Raw genomic sequence first — 9,126 nt, 5'->3', positions numbered from 1 at the left:
TCTTTTTTGTTTGAAATTTACTTTGAATGATAACAGAAGTGACCACGCAGGAACCCATAGTGCACCTTCAAGCTTGCTTGTGTCAAAAAATACCACATTGGCATTTTGTTGAGCTAACAATGATTCAACATGGTCTGTGTCAGCTGATTTTAACCCTACCCTATAGTTTATTACAAAGATTCATTGTCATTGACTCTGTAGTTTGTTCATTGAGAGATCTATGTCCATAACAGATTCAAATTCTAGTGCTGCTTTTGCTATGCTCCGTATAATTGACGTTAAAAAAAAACTCAGTTTTATCTGTTTTTCATCTGGTTTCGTGCATTTAAGTCTATGTATTTGTGTGTATGTTTGTATGGTTGTTGTCTTTTCCACTGCAAGTGGCTGGTGAAGAGCAATATTTTGATGTTGTAAGACATTGAGCTGTGACAAAATAAAGAATCTGAATTTGAATCTGATGTGAAAACATCTTGTCACAACTTCCCGCTACTGATTCCAATACCTGAACTTGTACTGATCTGATACCAGTGTGCTAAAAAATATACACATTGTATCATGTTTTGACAGTTGTATATTACTATTTTTATATGGGTTTGATACCATTTTTATTGTTGTCGTGGTCCTAGCTCAGGTTCAATTTTTATCTTTTATTGTCCAGTTTGGTAAAAGAAAAATAACTAAATGATTTACTTTAAAGTACATTTTTTTCAATTTCTAATGGGATTGGGGCAAGGACTCCAGTACTTTCCTGTACCAGCATTTTGGTTTAGCATCAGGTTTATAAAAAACAAAAGTGGGGAAATTAAAATGTAAACTCTGTGTAAACACTTTGTTATTAATCAGAGACAGGCCTGAAATTCACACACATGCTCAGGATCTATACATGCGCTAATGGAGAGATGTCAGAGTGAGTGAGCTGCCAGCTGAACCAGCGCCCTGAGCGGTTGGGGGGGGTACGGGGCCTAGCTCAAGAGCACCTGGCAGTGCCCGCAGGTTTTTTTAAATACTGGAATCAGTATCGGGATATCTATAGTCACGACCACCAGTGTGCATTTTAAAAAGTGCGCTGCTTTGGCTCGTCTACAGCTCTGTGTCTGTCCCTCTGCTTCGGTTTCACTACCCACTGAGTCTGACGTAATGTCCCGCCCACAACACTATCTGACTCTCTTTTACTGGCTATTATGTTGAACATTTCTTTGGTTTAATGTTTTTCCTATGACTCGTGCTTGAAATCGGGTACATTTTGTTTATGTGATGCAGTAATTAAAAAAAAGGTTTTGTTATCTTAAAAAATTTAAACACAGTTTTGTGTTGAAGTTTCTAACAATGCAAAATCTTCTCCTTTTTAATTTGTTTGTGTAAATGCAGGTCATTTACAAATATTAGTTAGAATATATTTCTGTTCTCTGAGCTAAGTTGTGCATTGTCCATGTAACGTTACTCTGCCTAAATGCCAGTGTCTTCTCATGTGCAAAGCAACATTTCAGCGCAAGGCTCAACATATTTGGGATATGTGATGCATACAGGACTCTGAGTGACAAAGGGAAATTCAAAGAGCTGCTGTGCTCCACTTTTAACTCATTCACTGCACAATAATGACATGGCACATGGAGGAGAAGTGATGATCATTTTGGGGTTTCTGCATCAGTAAGAGTGCAGTATGCATAGGGATAATATGTGTGTGAATGATATGAGCAGATGGCTTCCATTAGATGGCACTGCAGCTCACTGCGTGAATGGAATGTCTGCTCTGATAAGAACATACTGGCAGGTTGATCACAAACAACTGACCCGTGCCACCAGATAACACCCCACATACTATCTATTTGTGGCAACTGTGGTAAAGGACCATTGTGTGTTTGTTTGTTTCTTACTTCATTGGAGGTTGTTTCCTGTTACAACAGGTACAAACTGGACACTGGGTCACCAGCTCAGAAAAACAGTTACAGAGAGAACAAATTAAAGAGCCCTTATGATACTGATTTCCAGCACCATCATATTTTTACTCTTGGGGTCTCCTAGAATAGGTTTACATGCTTTGATGTTGAAAATGTTTCTCATCCCGCCCACTGCTACAGCTCCTCCACCTGAAACACTCTGTCTGAGCTCTTGGCCCGCCTTCATGAAAAGCCCAGTCTGCTCTGATTGGTCAGATGGCCAACCCTGTTGTGATTGATCTCCCCGATTTAAACAAGCCACTGGTTGGATTGTACTTGCTCAACAGGCACCTATGAGCAGCACATATGAAAACACTGGACTGTCTTTCTCAATCAATGACATCACTAATGGAGGAATTTCAAACAGCATTGTGGGCGAGCCGTTTCAGACAGCTGACAAAAAGTGCTGCCTGTGAGAGGGAAAGCCCAATATGGAGTGAAATGTGTTTTTTTCTATTATATACACAAAAACTATGTAACCAAATAAAATACAGGATAAATCCCCAAAAGCATTATTGTAAATGTGTACCTAATTGCTGTTAATTGCTCCCATGTAAAAATGCAGTCATGTGTTATTTTAGTTTTTGTAGTTTTTTTATTTGAAGGTCTATAACAGATAAGCTGGTTTAAACTGTCAGGTGTAGCCTGTTGAGACTACCATACTTACCTTTGGCATAGTTGGCATTCGGGGAGTGAAGCTGCTCTGTAATATTTTCAGTTGTGGTTAGAGTTACAGAGTCTAAAATGGGTTTGTACTGAGGGTGGTACTTATGGAAAGGTCATGGGGGTTATTGGAATCCAATGATCCCATATTCTGACTAAATACATAACTGACTGAAGTACAGGTTTGGCCCACAAAATAGAGCATATGTGCTCAGTGACTCTCCACTGGTTGAATAAAAGAGGAAAGCTAATTCAAATATTCACTGAAAACAACTGAATACATAATTCATGAAAAAAATGATTTCTTTAAGAGCAGTGAAACTGATAACATCCAGGTAGAGAGGAGTTCATGCATAACCTGAATTAGCCTCCTGGTACATCTGGCTTCATGGGAAATAACATAATGAAAGAACAGAAAGTGTTTCCCCAGAGGACATGTTTTGCTATCATGCAGCTTTGAGGTGATGAATCATCTGCTGTAATATTTGGCTGCTCATCTTTTTGTTGAAAAAAAAAAAGTTTGAGAACTGTTAGCAGTGCATTGTGAGCAGAATATTAAGTTATCTACACTGTCTACGTCTGGTTCTTTCAGATGCAGACATGGATACCAGCTCCGGATGTTTCTAAGGTTACAGTTCAGCCACGGAGCAGCCAGGAGTTGTTGTTGCACTGTAACTGAAGAGACTATCATATTCTGTAATAGTTGGATCAGCACAATGTCCGGCTTTGGGAATGTGGAGCATGATCAACTCATAGGGAGGTAAGACAATAGCTGAGTTTTAAGGAATTCAGGTGTGATGTGTGTTATGGGGTCATGAAGTGATGAGACTTCATATACACAGACTCAGATTTATTTCGTATTAAGGCAGCTTTATTCAACACAAGGTACTGGGAGATGCATTCAGCTCAGCATTCAAAACCATTTCAAAATATATGGCATTCCCTCCAGGATTTCACTTTTTCTTTTAAATTGAGAGTGCATGTGTGTGTGTGTGTGTGTGTGTGTGTGTGTGTGTGTGTGTGTGCGTGTGTGTGAGCACTTCAGTCATGCAGCAGCCCCACCAGCCAAAGAGAGCCGACAGGATTGAAACAGCAGCTGCTTTAATCAACTTTACAGTTAAAAATCATTGCAGCGTACATTGATGTGCAAATGTATACATGTTGGCAGGACGATCTGAAATGTTCGAGTCAAACAAGACACGTCTCGTCTTCACATAGCAGAAATAAGAAAATTAATTAGACCTGCGCTCGCTCCTGCTTGGTCATTGGCTCTCATAGTCACATACTGATACAAAGTCTGGCATGTGGGACTGCTGGGTTTGGTGGAAGTTGTGGGAGACTCAAATTTGCGTTGAAGTTTTGTGAGTCGCACCAAATTCATGGGGATTGGTTGAATTCGCATTAATTGGTGCAATCGTGAAATCCTGCAGGTATTGACATGGGGACTTTCTGCTTATGTACAGTACCTTGGTTACATCATTTAAATAACATCCTCCCAACATGTACATTATTTTTATCCTGCCCCTCTGGCTTTATCGCACTTCTTTTACTGTAGAAAGAGCTCAAAGGTGAACAGATGAACTTGGGATACTAGTGGCCTCGGCCTCACACCAGTAGTGGCGCCTTTGTACACACATGTCCAGCTGTCATCCTTTCTCAGTACAGTCTAAAGCCACTTGCAAACACAGAACACTGCCATGATATCTAGAATGACTACTATCAACATAGAACACAAAAGAATATCCATAAGAAATTATTTCCCACTGTCCCTGTGTCATCCACAAGCACGCGGCCAGGGACGGGGATGGGAAAAGGACGTCTGGTTTATTAACTTTTACATATTTTTTATTTGAAAATAAAAATAAAAATACTCAAAGAATGATTGCCGCCTGCAGTGCACCGCTATGCCATGAACTACTTAAACTATTATTTCTAGTCATAGTTCCATTATCTTTATTGTACCTATTATTGGTACTGTTCATCACCCCCCCAACCAGCACCGTCAGACGCCACCTATCAAGAGCCTGGGTCTGTCTCAGGTTTCTCCCTAAGAGGAGTTTTCCTCACCCCTGACACACCAAATGCTTGCTGTTGGGGGAATTATTGCAATTGTTAAGTCTGTGTAAATTATAGAGTGTGGTCTAGATCTACTCTATCTATAAGGTGTGTTGAGATAACTCTTGTTGTGATTTGATACTAGAAATAAAATGGAATTGAACGGGATGAAGCACTACCATGGTGGTTGTAGACAAATTAAGCAACACTAGTATCAAAAATATCTGGTTTTTAAAAATCTTCCATGGCTGGAGGCCTAGTTGAAGCCAAGTTTATCGGGTTTATTGCCCGGTTTTTAAAGTGAAACATAGAAGTGGAGTTTTGTCAAATCCCACTATACTGACAGCACATGAATGCATAGCAACACAGACAGACAGATGCACTGTTAAGGCTGCTGATAGACAGATGGACAAAGAGATGTTGTATTTCCTTTGTTGGGAATACAGTTCAGGAATTGTTCACGGACAGAATACTTAATAATTTGTCTATAAATGGACTATAATTATATGGCACTTTTCTAGTCTTAACAATTACTGAAAGTGCTTTTACGTGGTACAGGAACCATTCACCATTGACACACTGTGGCCGTGGCTGCCGTACAAGGTGCATCAGATAAACACTCACACACATTTACACTCCAATGGCGCAGCATCAGGGGCAACTCAGGGTTCAGTGTCTTGCCCAAGGACACTTAATGGGACTACAGGGCCAGGGACCAAACTGACAACCGTCTGACTGGCAGGTGACTGCTCTACCACTATCTATTATTTAGTTTAAAACTAATGGTAAACTTGCTTACTGTGCATGTGTAAATTTGAAACCTGATAGGTGAAAGTTATTTTAGACTGAAAATATGTGCATTTGTGAGCATTCAGTAGAGCTTTTGACTATCATCTTAAACCGTTGATTCTGAACAAAAGGGTATTCAAAATAGTGAAAACACTGTGACATGACCCAGAATGTTGTATTTGCTCAGTGGAATCTGCTAAATGATCAATAAAAGGAAACTAAAAACAAAACCACATCACTGTTATTCCTGGAGTCCTTTGAGAAGCCTGTAACACCTAGAGCGAGACAACAACTGTTGTATAGTATTTGTTTTGCTGTTGTATAGTTTTGGTTTTGGTTTTGCTGTATAGTATTTGTTTTGCTGTTGTATAGTATTGGTTTTGTTTTGCTATATAGTATTTGTTTTGCTGTTGTATAGTATTTGTTTTGCTGTTGTATAGTATTTGTTTTGCTGTTGTATAGTATTTGTTTTGCTGTTCTTAATTTATGAATTCCCTGTGCGGCGTCCTTGAGTGCCAAGAAAGGCGTCTTTAAATAAAATGTATTATTATTATTATTATTAACAATTACATATATAGAACAAACATGAAGACATATAAACAGCCATGGCATTTTTTCTATCCTGGGATCTAGATCTTAATTGCCTGCATACAGATTTTGGCATAGCAACAGGATAGACTGATGCATAAAAGGGTTTTTAAGACTGTTACATAAAAACTGAGGGACTGTAAATTGCCAGTTATCACACGAAAATCCCTCTTTTCAGGCTTTAAGTAAGGCGTTTGTGTCCGTGGGAGTATGGCTAAAAGCATCTAAGTCTGAATTCCACTTACACATAACGATACCATAGTGCTGCAGATCTTTGGTCGGTGAATGGAGCTGTTCATAGTCTGGCATTGCCAGACCTTCCTCCACAGCACTGAGGTGGAAGGTCTCCTCAGGCTAGTCCACTCAGCAAAATGGGAGAAAAACATGCTCTGGTTTATTGGCATTTCTTTATAACCAACTAGAACCATCTTGGGTGGTGCTATGCCCCGGACACATTGACAGCGCTTCTGCAAAATAGCCCGGTGAAGGAACTTGTTTTGGTGCAACATATGCTAATTTTTTTAATCGTGCAACAGAAAACTCAGATTGGACAGATAGTCTAGCTAGCTGTCTGGATTTACCCTGCAGAGATCTGAGGAACAGGTAACCTTAGTCCTCAGAAATCCATCGGAGTTTAGAACACCAACACAAAGAAAGAGGAAGGTAACGGACATCTGGCCAATAAGAGGTACATTTGGCCGACTATCAGACGGCACCTGAACAATCCCAAAAGTGGAACGTTGTTGACATAGCTGTTTGTGACGGGGATGATGGATTGTCGCTCCTCTCCCATCTCGCACCGGATGTTTGTAGAGAACCTGGTGCCAATTCACTAGCAGACGACCTGACTCTGATGTCTCTCTGACTCTTAGTCTAGTGCAGTTGTATTTCCAGTTTCACTCTTTGTATTGCAACTGCTGCACAGCAATTACCATTGGGATGAATACAGTTTGTATGCTGTTCATGGTGCTGTACACATGAAAAATCATTGACGTAACGAGCCAAACACAACTTAAAAATTGTATTTTTTTATAAGTTTCAAAAGTTTTCTGATCCTGCTGTCTAAAAGCGGGTTTTACAAGGTGTTACACCATCTGACAAGTCTGCCTTTAAAGCCTTAGAATACCTTAATCATGAGCACGTTGTTCGTTCTGTCCAAAACTTTAGTTTTGCAGGTACAATGATGACTTTGATGTGTAAATATTATTATTATATTTTTTTATCCTTGTTGGTGACAGCTATTTTTTTCAGTAGTTTGTCATCTTCTTTAATGAGCCATCTAGAGCTGTGTAGCCAAGTTGATCACATATCTTCTTCTCATTTTTACCACCGCTCTCTTCTCTTTTCTTCATCATTTTGCCATTGTCTGTCCAGATCCACAGCTTTATTAGACCCCAGTAATCCCTGCATGCATCAGCAGGCAGACCTCTGTTGGCTGCGTTATCTGCAACATCTGCACAGGGCTGAGTATTATTACAGTGAGCAATGTTATCAATATTTTCCCCTCACTTTGCTCCAGTGATTTGAATAACGTTGCACTGCCAGCTCAACATTAGCTGCCTTTGGAGCGAGACGGTTTGCAGGTGAAAGACATGGCATCATAATGAAGCCATTAGCATGCCCTGCCATACCTGCCTTCCATCAAATACAAACAAAGCAATTACCTCTAACCGGGATTTGATGGTCTTCATGTAGATGCTTATTTTCTGCTGTGCACTTGATCGAATACACAACTCAGCAAATGTTGTTCTTAAAGAGACTGCTGGCTGCAGTGATGCCTCTTTGCAAATGCAATGACAAATACAACCTGGTCTGACAGGGTGGTTCTTTTCAAAAGTTGTTGTTTGGACAGAGTTTCTGCAACCCATGAAAGCCTCAGCAGAAAAGTGTCAACAACGAGACCTTCACTTCATTACAGAAGCATCACAAATATTCAGACAGAAGCATTCCTCCACATGCAGACGGTGCACTATGTGGCCAACAGAGGAGGGAAGAAAGGTACTCATGCTTCAATTGACTTGGTTAAAAAACATTTTTTTGATCTTAATTTTATGCATCAGTTAGAACATTCACCAAGTTAAATGATTACACATGGAAATGCTGCGACATTGCGAAAAAAACTGAGCTGTCAGACGATCAGACAAGTCGTAGTCTATATCCGCGACATTTCGCCTGATGTTTCAGATAACCTTCCTCTTTCTTTGTGTTGGCGTTCTAAACTCTGGTGGATTTGTGAGGATTTAACTGCTGCTCAGATATCTGCAGGGTAAATCCAGACAGCTAGCTAAACTATCTGTCCAATGGGAGTTTTCTGTTGCACGACTAAAACAACGGACACACATTTTCACCAACACAAGTTCCCTCCCGAAGCTATTTTGCAGAGGCACTGAGGCTTGGTCCGGCGCTTAGCGCCATCCATGACAACAGTGATTGTTTCAAAGAAATGCCAACAAACCAGAGCATACTATTCTCCCATCCAGACTAGCCAGACCATCTTTCGCGGTGCTGTGGAGGAAGGTTATTTCAATGCGAGACATGACGTTAACAAACCAACAGCTTGCGTGGTGCTTATGTGCACAAAGTTTTCATCGCAATGCGGTATAATGAGCAACAAGCATGCATACTTTCAGTGTCACCCCCAGAATAGTGTGGCTTTGATAATCTGGATAAAGACTTGTGTGATTGTTTGACCGCTGGTCGTTTCTTGGACCGTTGGACCGACTTTAGCAATAACAGAGATCCCTGCAAATACCCTAGGGCCATAATCAGTGAATTTGGCCATGTATTGTCATGTTAGACAGACATTTGAAACCTAATAGTAATAATAATAATACTAATAACTTTTATCTATATGGCGTCTTTCAACAAAACCAAGGACACAGAATCACTGTTACTAAGCTAAAAGAGGTTGTAGGCTGTGTTAAACACTGGGTGTTCCAGACGGATGGGGCTCTAACACTAAAGGCTCTGTCTCCAAAGGTACAGAGTCTGGTGTGGGGAATGGAGAGCAGGCCAGCGTCTGAGGACCACATGTTTCGGGGTGGGGTGTATGGATGGAGGAGGTCAGCGAGGTACTGTGGGGCCAGGGATTTGT

This window comes from Etheostoma cragini, chromosome 10, assembly GCF_013103735.1.
Source record: "Etheostoma cragini isolate CJK2018 chromosome 10, CSU_Ecrag_1.0, whole genome shotgun sequence".
NCBI lineage: Eukaryota > Metazoa > Chordata > Actinopteri > Perciformes > Percidae > Etheostoma > Etheostoma cragini.
Note: the sequence above shows the minus strand (reverse complement) of the source record.